The sequence below is a fragment of the Equus caballus genome, chromosome 4 (assembly GCF_041296265.1).
Source record: "Equus caballus isolate H_3958 breed thoroughbred chromosome 4, TB-T2T, whole genome shotgun sequence".
NCBI lineage: Eukaryota > Metazoa > Chordata > Mammalia > Perissodactyla > Equidae > Equus > Equus caballus.
In genome coordinates this window covers 10,063,818-10,081,109 of record NC_091687.1, presented here as the reverse complement: position 1 = coordinate 10,081,109, position 17,292 = coordinate 10,063,818, and positions in this window count along the sequence as shown.

Sequence of the window (17,292 nt, the reverse complement as noted above, 5' to 3'; positions counted from 1 at the left end):
CGGTTTTGGGGAATGAGGAGAGCAAGCAACCTGGGGATCAGAAAAGGAAAGATTGCTATTCAGTTTCCTGCTGCATCGATGCTGGATCCTTCATCTCTCCGGAATGGTCAGTAAGGTCTGGTGTATAAACCATGTCATCTGTGAGCAGTTTTTGGGGAAACAGGAGCTGTGTTCTACATCCGGGACCCTGAAGAACAGAAAGAAGTGAGGAGTGGCAGGAGGCAAGAGCTGGAGTTGACTGGGAACAGAGGTTCAGACCCACAGCTGACAACAAGAATATAAAAACCCTGGAATTTGCTGAAATGTTGGGAGAAGACTGGTCTTCCCAATGGAATATGGATAAAGGCCTTCAGACCATTTTCTATAAATGTCACAGAACAGACTGGGTGACCTCAGCTACACTGAGTTACATATTCATAGCCATATTGACAAAATTTAGCTATGGAGTGCAAATTTAACCTTCAATTTTTTAAGATAATTTTACTTCAAAAACTACATACGTGAAGTCACCAGGCTTTTATTCTAGTCCTAATGTGTATCCTGTTTTAGAGACATGTCTGTGTTTTCTGATTTCTTCAGAATTGTTGTCCATTATGTTCTGTGTGCAAATAGGATTTTAGATGGCACAAGTATAGTGAAAGGAATTCGTAAGTGACATAATTGAGAATGAAAATTGGCTTGTAATGTTTAATAAGTGTGCAAAATTTAATAGAGGTTAAATGCAGAATTCTTCAGTTACGATCAAAAAATCATTTGTACAAGGATGGGTTAGGAGAGACCCGGTTACTGTAAAGTCCAAGTGAAAAGAGGCCTTGGGTAACAGGAGGATTTTGCTCTAAAGGTAGACCTACATTGTAATCCACGCTCTGTCACTGACAAACAATTTGGCTAAGTTACTTAACATTTCTAAGCCTCAGTTGCCTCAAAGGTAAAGTGGGGTGTTGAGAATAGCACCAATCTGGAGGACACTGACAACATTAATTGAGATCATGCACGGAAAGTGCTCAGCTGGTACAAGCACAGGAAAAGTAACTAGTGTGTAGCAAATGCTTCACAAATGGAGGCCTCCAAGATGACCCCTGTGATCCCCACCTCTACGAGGGTTGGTCTGTGACGAACAGGTACAGCAGAAGTGATGGTACATGGCTTCCAAGACTAGATCATAAAAGACACTGTGACTTGACATCGTTTGCCCTGGGGGAAGCCAAGTTGTGAATGGAAAGGCCCACTTGGTAAGAAACAGAAGCCCCTGCCAACAGCACACGAGGGAGCTTGGAAGTGATTCTCCAGAGCCAGTGAGATCTTCCGCGTCTGCAGCCCCAGCCAACAGCCTGACTGCAAACTCATGGGAGACCCTGAGCTGGACCCACCCACCTAAGCTACTCCCGGCTTCCTGCTGATCAAGAACTGTGTGAGATGCTAAACGTTTGTTGTTGTAAGTTGCTAAATTTAGGGGTAATTTGTTATGCAGCCGTAGATAACTAATACAGCAAGTACTTAGTAATCGCTAGCCTGCTGGCTGCTGCTTGACCACAAACATGGGCCATCAGTAACTGCTAAAAAATATATAATAGGACATAATATAATGTGACATAATGGACTGTCCTGGTCACAGAAAGTGGCATTTTCCATTCTGCATGTGACAGCACTTTGTTCAAGACAATTTTTAACAGATTTTTGACAAAGCAGAGAGGAGTAACTTAGAGTGACCGAATTTGAAATCATACCATTTAGGAAACAAGAAATTGGATAGTATATTATTTCAAAGATATGAAAACTGAGGGGTGAACTAATTTGCAAGGTTCGGAAGTATGTCATGTACAAAAAGGCAAGAGAAGCAATGATCATGTTCCTTCAGAAGTCCAGTTGCTGAGGTTGATCAGTGAAAGTTATAGCAAGAATGGTGGAGAACTTTCTAGCATCCGAGATGTCCAGAAATAGATCCAGGGGTGCCCCTCTAGGGTCGTGTTCTGGAGGAGGGGCCAGTTCCACCCAAGGCTGCTGCTCACTGACCTCTGGGCCGCCTGTTAGAGTAGTTGCTCCATAAAGCCCCTTTCCACGCTAAACATATCTAAATCCCTCTAGAAACAGCAAATTTAATCAGTCGCTCTCACGCTCTGTTATTTTTATACTCATATCCTATGCCCATCTGTCGTGTGTCTGAATACCCACGTCTTTGGCTGGCTTATTAATTCAGTGTCACTATAACGTCCTTCCTCCCATCCCCCTCCCCGCTTGTCTCTCCCATCTCACCATTTTGCAGCTTCCTTTTATTTTTCCCGATTAATGTATATTCTTTGGCTTATAATGGTTTTTACAGAGCTGCCAATATTTCTTTTATTTTTCTAAAAGGAAAATAAGGATAAATATGTTTCCACATATGTTATGGGCCGAATTGTTTCCCGCAAAATTTATATGTTGAAGCCCGAATCCCCAGGACCTCAGAATGTGAGTGTGTTTGGAGAAAGGGCCTTTAAAGGGGTGATTAAAGTAAAATGAAGTCATATGGGTGGGCCCTAATACAATAGGACTGGTGTCCTTATGAGAAGAGGAAATTTGGACACCAACCTGTGGGTGCACACAGAGGAAAGACCCTGTGAGGAGGCGGCCATGTGCACACCAAGGAGAGAGGCCTCAGAGGAAAGCAAATCTGCTGAAACCTTCACCTTGGACTTCCAGCCTCCTGAACTGAGAGAAAGTACATTTGTGTTGTTTAAACCACGCAGTCAGTGGTCTTCTGTTACAGCAGCCCCAGCAGACGAACCCAACGTGAGAATTCCTTGTTCTGTAAATGGACTCTGTCTCAGCCCAGAGACGGGCTGCCCCTCCCCCCAAGGACCGCCACCTGCACCGGGCATGCCACCGAGCCCCCTCACACGCTAGCTCTCTTTCCAGAATGCCGTATGTCTTTATCATTTCTCCACTATTACTACCTTTCATGCTTTCTCTCTGATTCTTTGGTGCCAGCCTTCCCCACCAAAATGTATTGACTAGAGTATAGCAGGAATTGTCTACTTATTCAGACAGTGGGAAAGGCTCAAGAACATAAATTTCTGATTCCAAAAATCGAGAAGTGTTCTTTAGAGGTTGGTAAAATATTTGTAGATGATGTTCCTCTAATTTAAAGTTCATTTTAACGTAGGTAACTTTTTTGGGATTCTTTCTGGCTTCAATTAAAAAATGCTTATGCTAAGATTTAGGCTCAAAGTAAGTGCTTTCACCTTTACACACATTCAGTCACATGACTGCTTTAGTCAGGACTCTTGTTTACAAGTGAGAGAAACACAAGTCAAACTAAGCTTGGTCGAAATGGAGAATTTGTTGTGAAGGTCATCGACTTGCAAGGAGGATGATGTTGTGCGTGCGCTGCGGGGACTCTGGTAAGCCCAGCACTCTCTCTGAAAAAGAGACCCTCATGCAGCCTAAGGAGACAAGGCTGACTTCCTGGAGGAGGTGGCACCCACGGGCAGCTTCCCCTGCACAACCCAGAGATACAGACTGATGAGCCGTGGTTGCCTGGAGTATTATCATGCGCGTGGCCAGTTCGCCAGTATCAGAGCCAGCACTGTTAGCTGTGTTCTCCCCTGTTGCTTCTCAGTTGTGAATAGTGTCAGCTCAAGAGTGGGGGCCACTCTCCTGCATGAGTCAGGACTGGGTCTGGGCTCAACATACTGATATTGGAGGAAGAAGTGATCGTAAGTAGGAAAGGGGGGGACACCCCCAGGTGCCTCCTAGCTGATTCCTACACCTTTGGAACATTGCTTCGCCAGAGTTGCCTTTTCTGCCTTTCCAGATAAGACTAGCTTCCTTGTAAGCAACCTGGACTTCAAGGCTTTTGAACTCTTGAAATGCTTTAATTATTCATTCGATTCCCGCTAGGCTATTAATTCCCGGATAGCAAGGAATGTCGTTAATTCTATGCCCATCCCCAGTGCCTAGTTAAGTGCCTGAAATTTATATAAAAGACACTCAAATGTCTGTTCACTGACTAGTGGGATAACAGTGGAGTGAACCCTCATCATTGCAGGCTACTCAGACCCAGAGCTAATAGCTGAAGGCAAGACACATCAGCCCCTGGAGAAGCCTCGTCCTGGGCCAATCTTCATTCAGTCTCCCCTTCCTCTCTGTTGATGTGGTCAAGTATAGCACTGTCACCATTGTGGATTTGAGATAGCTGTGATCCTCTCTGTGCTGCAGGGATGTTAAAGAAGGAGAAGGAGGCAGAGGAGAAGGAAGATGGAGAAGAAAAAGGAACAGAAGAAAATAATATTGGCCTTAGTATTTGGAGGTCAGGGAGTTCTAGAGTGTACAATGAAGAGAACAGCATCTTGTAAGCTGTAACACTTTGACGATAGCACAGTTATGTTAAGGGGTTCGTTGTCCTTAAAATTGCCATTTTCCAGAATCTCTGGCTTTTCTAGGTCCAGAATAAGTCAGAATTTGCCTCTCCCCTTTCTGTGCTCACGTAGCATCTTGTACATTTCTCTGGCACAGCATTTCATAGTTCTCAAAGTGTCTATCTGCTCCAGTAGACTGGGAACTCTGGAAGGCAAAGACTATTTTGAGATTATATATATATAACCTCGAGCCTATTTAAAGAGTTGGCCACATATTCAAGGCTTAATAAATGTTTTACAGATGCACTGTGGATGGACAAGAGCACCCTGAAGAAGACTGTGGTACCAAAGATAGCTGGGTGTATTCTGTCTGGCTTTCGATGACCCTTTATCCAAGGCAGTACCCTCCTCAATACACAACTAGGATGTTCCTTCACATTCGCTACTATCTTCTAGGCACACGTATTATCTCGTGTAATCGTTTTAATAATCCCCTAAGTGCCATTACCCTTATTTTACAAAGAAAGTGGCTGAGACCCGAGGAGGTAAAATGGCTTGCCCAAGTTGGAAGGTGTCAGAGTCAGAAGTTGTAAGTACGTCTATGTGATTCTTCACCACTCCTGGCTCCACATTTTCCTATTGTGCTTTTTTCTTCTTCATCTCCATCAACGTACCATCCTGTCAAAAGAATAAAATGAAGAATGAGAGCCGAAGAGTGTTCTGTGCTTCAGCTCCTCACAAACTCTCTTGTACGTGGTGGATTGTCAATGTATATTTCTTGGTTTTCCAAAGGGAGCTGATGCAACTTTCCTAAGGGCTGTCCCTCTCCAGGCCTCTCATCTTGCTCACCAAATCCAGAAGCAGAGTCAGACGGTAGAAGCATGGTCATCCAGAAAGTGCTCATGAAATTGGCAGTTTTCCAAGGGGGCTAATTTTGTTTGATGCACTGTAGGGAAGACCCACGATGGAACTAAACTAGTGCTTGGTTTTAGCTTGCTTGCTTTTTGACACCTCAACAGCAACCTCAGTCCTGCCTGAAATATCTTTGATTCCCCACCACATAACCTTTAGATGACCCTGTATTCAAGGCTACACCATTAACACATAGTTAGGGTACTCCTTCAAGATCACTGGAAACATATTGGATTGTAGTTTTCTTCCCAAAGTGCCTACCATTTCTTATATTCATTTAATATAGAAAAATGTCTTTAATAACCTCAGCAGCCTGGTCACTGGCAGTAACCACTGCTAAGATTTTTATGAATATAATTTTTCTTGGTGACCACAAAAATAATGGAAACTTCATTTTTTTCAGTAAAAAATGGTGACGTTCCTGAATGGAAAAGACATGTTGGCCTCAAGAGACTTGAGCTAAGGTTTTTCCCAGAAATGCATTTAGAGTCCATCTGAGACATGACTCAGAGGAAAGAGAGTGCCTCTTCTAATATTTCTAGAAAATTCTCTGTATTAACTGTGATTGGCACAAATCGGTTCATATGCACACACTTGAAGTCACTGGATGAGAGTCAGTCCCATCCAAACCACACAGATTGAGGATGAGGAGGAGGCTGGCGTTAGGAGGAAGCGTTAAAGTGAAGATACTTTTTAATACACTTAACCCGTATAAACCTATTTACCCAAAAAGAAGCTCACCAAGAATTTTCCACAATCTATATGCTCTCACTTAACAAAACTACTGTTCTATGTACTGTACTGGGAGTAGGGTTAGAATAAAAGATGAAAAGGCAGTCCCTACCCTCAAGAAACTATAACTCATGAGTTTTTCTCAAAGAAACTGGTCGGCTAAAGGGAAACTCCCATAATGCATTTCAAACAGAGGAAATTTAACACAGAGTAGTGACAAAGATGCTCTAAAGGCTTAAAAAGCAAAAGGAAGGATGAGGGAGTTGGGAAAGGCGACAAGGAAGAAGGAGCGGTACCGAGAGATGAGAAGCCGCTGATGCCACTGGCTGTAGGCAGGGGGCAGGCGTGACCGGTCAGTTTGCCGTGGGTCGTTTGCAGTCGGCTGTGGACACACCAAAGTGATGCTGCACTGACCTGTGATGGAAGTGCTGAAAGATGCTGCTAGCGTCTGAAATCGAGGCCACCGCCCCCCGCCTTCACTGCAGCAGCGCAAGCAACCCCAAGCAAATGCCAGCTCTGCCAGCAACGCCCACACTGTTGGAGCCAGGAGTCGGGAGATTTTCTCTTCCTCCTGCCTTCTGATCTCCGGGTAGCACTTTTGATGGGTGGAACATGAGAATCTGGTGGGTAAGACAGCCTAGAAACGGGTTTGCAGACTTCCAGCCCCAACAAGGTACAGAGGGCAGATGTGGGGCTGAGAGAGAATGGGTAAGTAACCAGCACCGCGGTGCAAGCACATCCTTTCAAACAGGAAATGTATAAAATGCTTTAGGAGCATAGAAATAATCAGCTAACCCAGATATGGGCTGAGGAAAACTACCTGAGCTGGTTCTGAAAAGATACATATAAATTAGCCGTTTATTTATTTCCTAACTCAGCCGTATTTAACTGCCCTTATGTACCAAACAAAAGGGGTGAGAGAGAGATCAAGTACAGGGAGCAGCTTTCGAAAGACGTCTGTCCCATCAGGGAAATGCAAGATAGGAACCGAGAGAGGTCAATGGGCCATGTCGTGTAGGACATACAGGCCACGCAGAGGAGTTTGGACTGTGTCCTAAGCAAAGTACGAAGTAGGGGAAGGGGTGCGGGGGGTTGAAGGGTTTTAGGCAGGGAATGACATGCTCAGACTACCCTATGTTCTGGAGAGATCATTTTGGCTGCTATGGAAACGTATTTTAGGAGGGACTGGACCAGGAGGAATCCCGGCCCCGTGAAGTCGGTGGTAACAATACAGCATGAGCCAGGCCTTTGGGACTCGGACCTTCCTGGGGTCAATCCCAGCACCTTCCTCAGAGGGCACCCTCCTTACGTAGGTGTTTAGTTCCACTTGGGAGAAACTGTGGCCCAACTCAGTCTGACACTGCAGATATTTTGAAGATGTCACACAAGAATATTTATAAATGGAGAATTCAGTTTATTTGCAAAAAACATGGGTCTTTAGGAGCAATTTAAAGGTCAACCTTGCTGATGACACAGCATATTTATTAAAGCCCAGGAAGCAAGATAGAAAGATGTGATGTGCGCTCTCCCTTCCACTTCTGTCACCACCTCTCCACATTTCTACCTGTCCACTGTGATTGGTAATGATTTTTTTAAAGGAATGAAATAGAAAAAAAAAAATGTGTATAAGGAAAACATATGTTGCTTACTTCCATTATCAGTTCAAGTAAGTATGAGAACTGCTGGGGTCCTTTAGGATGAATGATGGAAAAGCACATACCCACAATATTTATCTTCCAAGAACTAATGCTCACCTTTAAAAGGCTGGCATTCTCCTTTGGATGGTGACATAAACGTGCACTAACCATAACACCAACACAGCAAGAGAGCGGAGCAAGTGACTGGTGCACACCCTCTGCCACTAGAATTCCTAGGCGAGAGACTTTGATGTCACCCTTTCCAGGCTGAGGGAGTGAATCCTGCGGGTATGGCCTATGCCCGGTCAGGGTTGTCTATGACGTTGGGGGAGCCGAGGATGGCAGTCCCAAGCCCTGCCAAGGGGAATCTTTTTCAGGTGAATGTGCTCTTGGCCAAGACAGACAAATCATTTTTAAATCCATGATAGAAGTAAGAAGGATGAGAATCAGGAGATTATATGCCTTTAAATTTGAGGAGCAAAATATGTGGGGCACCAGGGGATGAAGTAAGAGTGACAGTTGGAAGCCAACAGCCCGGGAGAGAAATGGAGTAAAATTGGCTTTGGGGGACTGACTCCACAGGGCAGCTCTTCTGCCCCAATGCCACTGCTGCATACACACATGTTCCTGCTGTGTTTCATGAGGCTGAAAGTATGCTGACTATTGTTGCTGTCTTTTTAAAGCATTTTATTATGGAAATTTTCAAACGCATACAAAAACAGGGAGATTGTAATGCATCTTTAAGTACCCATCATCCAACTTCAATAATTACTAGTTCTTAGTGAATCTCGTTTCTTCTGTACCCTCCCCCCCCCCCAATGCCAATGGATCATTCTAAGGCAAATCTTATATGACATATTATTTTGTTCATAAATATTTATGTATATGTCATCAAAAGATAACTCTTTTTTATACTCAAACTACAATCTCCTATCTAAAAATTAATAATTTCTTAATATCCAGTCATTAGTCTACACTAGTCTGACCATCTTACAAATCTCTTTTACAGTTTGTTCAAATCATAAACCAAATAAATCACATTGATATATTTCCTAACTCTTTTTTTAATCTGTAGGTTTCCCCTACCCTATCTTTTTTCCACTAGGAATTTATTTGTCGACAGTTTTTAATAGAATTTTTTCCCGTCATATAAGCAAGTGTATGTTTTCATTGAAGAAAACTGGAAAATGCCAAAATGCACGATGTAATTGTTTTAAAAGTCACCCAAAATCCCAATATCCAACATAATCAACATTTTGGTATTATTTCCTTCCTGATATAGTTCAAGGTAAAAACTAAGAAAAAATAAGAACAGCATTGTGGAGAGGCCTGTCATTGCCAGCCTACTCCACTCCCTTTTCCGCACTCTGTCCTTTCTTATATGGATCTATCTATCTTTGTTGCATTGTGTCCTAAAAATAAGTCCTCGGCTCAAATGATATGCCCCCTTTTAAGACTTTTGAAACATATTGCCAAATGGCCCTCCAGAAAGACTACCAATTTGTACTCTCCCCGGCAGTGGTTGAGAGCATGAATGTAATCTTCAATAATTAGCGGCGCTAGAGGAGAAAGTTGATTGGTTTGGTAAGGTCAGAGAAGTCTTTTGGAATCCAGAGATGGCAGAGAGGCAGGGAGAGGGCACTAGGGGTGATGGGCACCAAGATGAGTCAGGGAGAGAGGCGGGCTGTCCTCCGGAAGGGAGTCATGTCACCAGCCTCTTTATCAGCCAGCCATGTGAAAACTTGGTCTGTTGAGTAAGGAGATGTTCCAAGTCAAGCAGAGCCCTTTGTAAGCTGCGGGGAGGTGGGAATTGTTCGAGAATTCTGCTGACACAGTCTGACAACCAACAGGTAAAGCCCTTCCAGTCAGCTCCAGGCCACTCATCCAGGAGCCTTGTTGATGGCGCAAATCTAACGGAATCTGTCCTTGAACACAGCTTTCTTTTGGATCTTTTTCCTTGTTCCTGCTTGAATTTCTAATAAAAACGATGTGCCAATTTCCTGACCAGATATTTCTGTGCCTTTCTGGTCCTCGTCAGGATGCCAAGTTCTAGTCTAGTTACTATGGTACGTCTCTTTTTTTGTGAGGCTTTGCAGTCTCACGAGTAGCTGAAGCTTAACCCAGAAAGGTCTTTAATTTTTTCAACTCCACAAAAATAATCTAGCACAGTGGTAGGTCCAAGGAGTACAAAGAGGATTAACACATGGGTCCTTCCTTCCAGAAGTTTAGAAATTCCTCTGAGTATCTAGAGCATATAATCAACTAAGATGAATTTTAAGAAGAAAAAAAGAAAAGAGTCAAACAACTCAAGTAAGAAATGGACAAAAGATGGAAGAAAGCAATTCACCGAAAAGCAAAGACAAATGGCAAAGTGAGGGAGAGAAAAAGCCCAACCTCACCAATACTCAGGGAAATGCAATGGAATATGCCAGGGCTGTTGGCAAGGGTACAGGGAACAGATACATTTATCTACTGTAGGTTGGAGCTGTAAATTGGTCACAGTTTTTTGGAAGGTAGTTTGGCAACATTAATTAAAATTAAAAATATACATAGGCTCATCGCAGTAATTCAACTCGTGGATGTCTATCCTAGAGAAATTCTCACACTTGTGCACAAAAAGCACGACCTATGAAGGCCATTGTAAAGGTCAGTCAGTAAAGGCCTGTGTAAGCCAAGGGTCATGCTCTGAAATTCTAGAGAGCAGCCTGAGTGTTATAACGGACCAATCTCTATGACACACAGTGTAAAGTGTGAATAAGCAAGAGGCAAAACAGGACATACAAAATGGTTCCACTTATGTGTGATAAAACAAAGCAATCACGTTCTTCAGAGATGTATATTAGCATGTACATGCATAGAAATACAGCAATGAATTACCGCTGAGGTGGGAAGAGGCATTGGCGAAAGAACTGAGAGAGGGATTTTTTTGACTTTGTCTTGTTTTTATAAGAATGTATTTATATGGGGCTGGCCCAGTGGTGCAGCAGTTAAGTGCACATGTTCCACTTCGGCGGCCTGGGGTTTGCCGGTTCGGATCCTGGGTGCAGACATGGCACCACTTGGCAAAAGCCATGCTGTGGTAGGTAGGCATCCCACATATAAAGTAGAGGAAGATGGGCATAGATGTTAGCTCAGGGCCAGTCTTCCTCAGCAAAAAGAGAAGGATTGGCAGCAGTTAGCTCAGGGCTAATCTTCCTCACAAAAAAAAAAGAAAGAATGTATTTATACATTACTTGAGTGACTAAAAAATAATTTATACAAAATTTTAAATGGATTAGCAGCAGCAGGATATGATTCTTGTGGTTATCAGTTTCCTTCTGTCAGTAGGGAGAGTCTATCTACCTCTTTGAACCTCTCCTTCTTGAAAGTAAATACTTCTTATGGTTTTACATCTTCTAATTTATAGTGGGTCCCTCAGTGTTTTACTTGACCAAGAAATGAAACTTCCAGGGCTGGCCCAGTGGCACAGCGGTTAAGTGCACACGTTCTGTTTGACAGCCTGGGGTTCGCCGGTTCAGATCCCAGGTGCGGACATGGCACTGCTTGGCAAGCCATGCTGTGGTAGGCATCCCACATATAAAGTAGAGGAGGATGGGCACAGATGTTAGCTCAGGGCCAGTCTTCCTCAGCAAAAAGAAGAGGAGGATTGGCAGCAGATGTTAGATCAGGGCTAATCTTCCTAAAATAAAAAAAAAAAGAAAAGAAATGAAACTTCCAACAACAGTTCAATTCGAAGTTCATCCTGACCTCGAAAGAAGTCTGTCTTGAGTGCCACTGGTTAGTGTATTTCTTAATGACACAAAGGAAAATATTCGTATCAGCTACTATTTTGATGGGCTTAGGTACCACTGTGACTTCGTAGTCTTGCTTAATAAGGTCAAGATACACTTTTAAAAGGGATCTTCTAAGGCGCTGTCTCAGAGCCAGCTCACGCTGCGGGTCTGCCACGTCATCAGGCTTGTGGGTGATGGACTTTTTTTAAGGCGGCGGCAAAACTTGGCTTGCCTTCTTTTGAAAGGCGTGATTTTATTTTCTCAATCTGTGCATCTTGTGACCAGTGTTGGGAAAATTGCTAGAATCAATATAAAAAAATATTTTAATTTTAACTCAATTAAAAGACAGAGTAAGATCATGTTTCTGTAGTCTTTTAAAAAAGATAATGTAGAAGATTTCATCAGCAAGGCAGGATCACGATATGAAGTGATCTTTTTTCCTGAAAGTAATCTACAGAAGATCTATAAAGATGAAGGGGCGGGGGGAGAAAATGTCCGTTCCAATATGTTGATCACAGATATGCACGTTGGATGAAAGAGCATTTTGCACGGTTTGGAGGAAAATATTCATGGCAGCTCTTCGGTCTCAGCATATGGAAAGACATGGATATGTGTAAGGTCTTCTGTTTGCTCCAACTGCAGAATTTCTAAGTTACTTTGTCCGTTTGCTGGGTTTCACTCTTACGTACATATCCCCACCATTGACAGCTATATAGAGAAAACATAGGAATGGTCTCCAGTGTTAAACTGGGGACAATTTGTGATTTGGCAAAACCTCTGATTCTCTGCCTTCTTCAAGCCGTTCGTGGATAAGGGAACTTCAAGAAAATTGAGGAAGAAAAAGGAATTACTAGTAAATATTACTAAGATGGCCACCGGAATATATCTCACATTCTTTTCTTACAATATTATTGCCTTGACCACTGGAGTATGGCAGAGGTGACCAGGCTAGGTCATAATGCCATGCTTCCATGCTGTTCTCTTAGAGCTGTACCCACAAGGCTCTGAGACGGCCCAGGCCACGCACTCGAAGAGGTTCTGAATAAATGGTCCAGATGCCAGCCCCAGCTAAGCACCCAGCAGACAGCCAGCATCAGCCATCATACGTGTGAGCGAGGAAGCCTTGAAGGTGACTCCAGCCCCAGCCACATGTGAGTGCAACCCCAGTGAGAACTGTCTCGCTGGCCCCAGTCAACCCCCAGGACTGTGAGAGGTGAGAAAATGATTGCTATTGTTTTGAGCCACTGGAGTTTTTTTTAAAGTAATAATAATTGTGCTTCTTAAGCGATCATTATATTGTAGATATGGTTAAGCATTATATACACATTTTGTCATCTAAGTTTCACAACCACCCTATTATTAAAGACAGGGCGAGTGAGACACAGTGTTTAAGTAGTGCTTCCAAGGTCACTCAGCTGGGAACTAGCAGTGTGAGCTTCAAATCCAGGTGAGTCTAGAGCCTGACTTCTCCTCTGCCTCCCAGTGGCCTGTCCCCTGGAAGGGTGAGCCCTGGAGGTAGCTGGGAGGCCACCCGGTCCGCTCCTCCCGTTCCAGAGTGGGGAAGTGGCTTTCCCTCCGGGACAGACTTTCCCCTCCAGCACTCCAGGACAAAGCTGTACTGGGAAGAGAAGCCACATCTCTCAATTCCTGTTCATCACTGGGGACCGACACAGGCCACGGCCGCACCACATTCCTGGGTCACAACCCTGGTCAAGAACAGCAGTTTGCTCTAACTCTCTTTTGTGTGAGTGCAGTAAAGTAAACATCACATCTCTAGATTCCAAAAGGTTTCCCTGACTTTTGCAAAGCAATTAATTTTTCAGTCCAGCTCCACTGATCATGGAAGATTATGTCGATGCTCTCGAATACGGCTGGTGTATTTTGACCATTTTTAGTTGCGCAGTTCAGTGGCATTAAGTACATTCACATTGTAGTGAAACCATCCCCGCCATCCGTCTCCAGAACTCTCTTCATCTTCCCATTTGAAACTCCATACTCGTTAAACTGCGACTTCCCTTTGCCCCCATTCCCAGGTCACCACCATTCTACTTTCTGTTTCTGTGAACTTGACTACTCTAGGTACCTCATATGAGTAGGATAATACGGTACTTGTCCTTTTGTGACTGGCTTATCTCACTTAGCATGATGTCCTCTAGGTTCACCCATGTTGTAACATGTATATCAGAATTTCCTTTCTTTTTAAGGTTGAATAATATTCCATTGGATGTATATACCACATTTTCTTTATCCATTCATTTGTCTATGAATATTTAGATTGTTTCCACATTTTGGCTGTTATGAATAATGCTACTATGAACTTTGGTGTACAAATGTCTGATCAGGTCCCTACTTTAAATTCTTTTAGGTACATATCCAGAAGTGGAATTGCTGGATCATATGGCAATCTTATGTTTAATTTTTTTGAGGAATTGCTGTACCATTTTCCTCAGTGGCCACACCATTTCATATTCCCATCAACAATGCAGCAGTGGTCCAATTTCTCTACATCCTCACCAACACCCATTATTTTCTGGTTTTGTTTGTTTGTTTGTTGTTTTTATGATAGCCACGCTAATGGATGTGAAGTGGTATCTCACTGTGGTTTTGATTTGCCTTTCCCTATTGAGAGCTAAGTTTGAGGATGATTAGTTACACAGAAATAGACAACCAGAATATTAATTAATCACATTTCTCTTGAGCATTGCCTGGGCTAGACAGCCCTGTCTGTACAGAAATAGCTTATTATTCTTCTCATTCTGGAACAGTCTCTTTCTTTCACTCTTCACATCCCTTAGCAGATGCTAAACACTCTTGCTCCTACCTCTAAAACAATACTCAAATTCTTCCTCTCCAACCCACTCATGATGCTCTAGTTCAGTCCTTGGTGACTTTTTACTTGGACTTCGTGTTCCCACGCAGGAATTCCTTCTCAGCATTGATGGCAAAATTTATTTGTTTTTGCAGATCCTGAGAAAAATCAGTCAAGAAACTGGGAAAATGGAAAAAGTATTATAATTTTGCGATGATTAAAGCTGAACACTCAACACAGAGATGTTACCGTTTTGAAAGAATCCACTGATGCCAAGGGCAGGAAACCTGGATATGGGAATCGAAAGTTAAGGTCAACATTTTCAGGAACCAGGACTGGAGCATGGAGGGCGGGAGCGGCCGCCGTTAACCAGACGAACTAATTGCTCATTGCTGTTGCCGTGTTCTCAATGTCTGTTTGTGATACTGTTTGCTGATAACGAGTCATTCCTGCAAGGAAAATCAATGGCAGTAAATTTATACACGTGGTATACTGCATATAAATCCTATGAGAGGGATTCCAAGAAATAAGTTTTAGAAGCAAAATAAATGCTTAAATTGGCAATTTCGACACATGATTCTATCTAGTGGTGTTAACCTTGCTAGGAGATCCAAATGTTTGTTTTTGAACACTACTCGGTCATGTTCACTGCTTTTCAGTGTTTGATTATTTGCTATGGGCTACAGTTCTTTGTAAATACTTTAACAGAAGACATGCAAAGAGAAGGAGATATGAATGTTGTTGTGGAATACTCCAATGGGAATTAGAAACTGATGGAAAGTCTGGATTAGCAAAGCTATGTAGATTATAAATTTTTACAGCAAAATCCAAATCAGGGCAAGTAGACGAAACATTTTCATTTCTAAAAAGGAATAAGCTTATATGAAGCAGCAGCTACCCAAAGGCCCAGCTTGAAGATGCTTTAGGGTATACTCTTCACAATGCGACCAATGTCAATGCGAAATGAAAGAAATTTTTTCTGCATCTGGGATATTAGTCATGAAACAAGGATGAAGGCTATGGGATAGGGCAATTGGTGCTTTGTGTGTTTAAAAATTTCATTTCAAGGGGACCACCCTGGTGGCATAGTGGTTAAGTTCACGTGCTCTGCTTCGGCTCCCCTGGGGTTCATGGGTTTGGATCCCAGGCACAGACCTATACACTGCTCATCAAGCCATGCTGTGGTTGTGTCCCACATACAAAATAGAGGAAGACTGGCACAGATGTTAGCCCAGGGACAATCTTCTTCACCAAAACAAAATCATTTTAAGAATGGATAGTGTTAAATATTAAATATGATATTTCAAGCTTTTTAAAGTGATTTTTAGCTGGTGTTTATTTTGTGTTATTATTCCCATCTTACATTGTTTTTACTTTTAAATGTCTATGTCAAGTAGAGATCATTTTTAGACGTTGTTAAGATCTATCATCTTGTCACAAGACATTGGTCAGCAACAAAAAAATTATTCATTGATTATTATACCTTTCTCTGCAGGAAATTGAAACTTTGAGTATATAACCCCATCACTGAAAAATTATTTACCATTTATTATTATGGTCATTCATTATCACTTAAAAACATATAAATGGAATCTTTTGAAAAATACAGGATAGCCTATGATTTGGGGAATTCATGAAAATTTATGGAATTACACCTTCTTCTTGGCAAATGCCAAATCCAATACCTCTCAGTTAACGGCCCATCCCTCTGTTTCAGTGTTCCTGGTCTCCAGCCAATAAGAGCACAGTCACACATTCTCACAGAGTGATGGGTAAAGGTTGTGTTCTCTGACCTCATTTCTGGGGAGATAAGTTTGGGAAATTTTACAAACTCTCTTCCCCCCTTGGAGATTCAGAAAAGCCTATTAGTATAATAAAAGTCCCAACGGTCTAGCGATAGAGACTTCTGTGTCACATCAACTTTTATCTTATAGCAGAGAAAAATTGAGGCCAGAAAGGTGACGTGAGTCACTCAAGCCTCGACACTAATGAGCTCCAGACCTGGGCCAGACTGAGCCCCTCTCCACTTGTGAGTCAGGACTCTTTCCTTCTCTCCCCACAGCCCCTCTTCGTCCCCAGGTTTGTGTCACTTCATAAAGACTCAGAGGGAAAGTTCTAAAACTGGACCCATGGGACATTTTAGCTCCTAATGGGCTTATTTCCCACAGAGCATGAGAAAGTTCATGGAGTTTATGTGCCATCTTAAGATCCCGGGCTTGTTGCCAGCTGGTTCCTATGCGGGTTGTTACTTAAATATGATCCACATAAAATTCAATTTTGTACAGGGAACAGTGCTTGAGGTCCCAAATAAAGGTCTTTCTATTTTCCACAGACGCCAGTAAACGGCCACTTCTCCTTCCATATTTGTGAGTCATAGCTGCAATATAGCTTATATCAAATGCCGCAACTGATGCGCATTCATATAACAATTGTGGGGCATTCTTTCATTTGTCGCAAAAGTGAAAGTATCCACATGCGTGAATTTGTAAAATAATTTCAAATTTCCCTAGGAAGCACAATTTTTTTTTTAACATTCAGTGGAAATCTTTCTATATATGGTACATCTGCTTGTCTTTTTCGTCAGGGTACACTAAGCATCATTTAACTTTGTTGTAATTATAAACAACGTGGAACAGCGAAACTCTCCAGCCATCGAATTCTACACTGAAAAGAAGAGGCACCTGGCATGGCAGTGAAGAGCTGAGATTTACAAGGGGAACATGTGTGTGTCATCCTGGTTCTGCCTCGCACAACCTGTGGGACAGTTGACTTCACCTCTTGACGTCTCAGCGTGTTCCTCGGTAAAATGGGGATAGCAACGCCTACCCCTAAGGGTGGTGGTAAAGGATTAAATGGCTCGGCACAGAATACCCTTCAATGAGTAATAAAAACTGATGAGGATTATTTTAGGCTGGTTACTTTTAAAACTGCAGATGAGAAGGGGGCTGGTTACCTTTAATAAAAGCAACTCTGAGGAGTTGCTTGTCCTTTGTTGGGAAGCATTTACATTTGTAAGGGAAACCTCCATCTGTAAAGATGCCTCCCTCTCTGTGCCAGGAAGAAGGGGGATGACCTTATCTCTAGAAACTCTT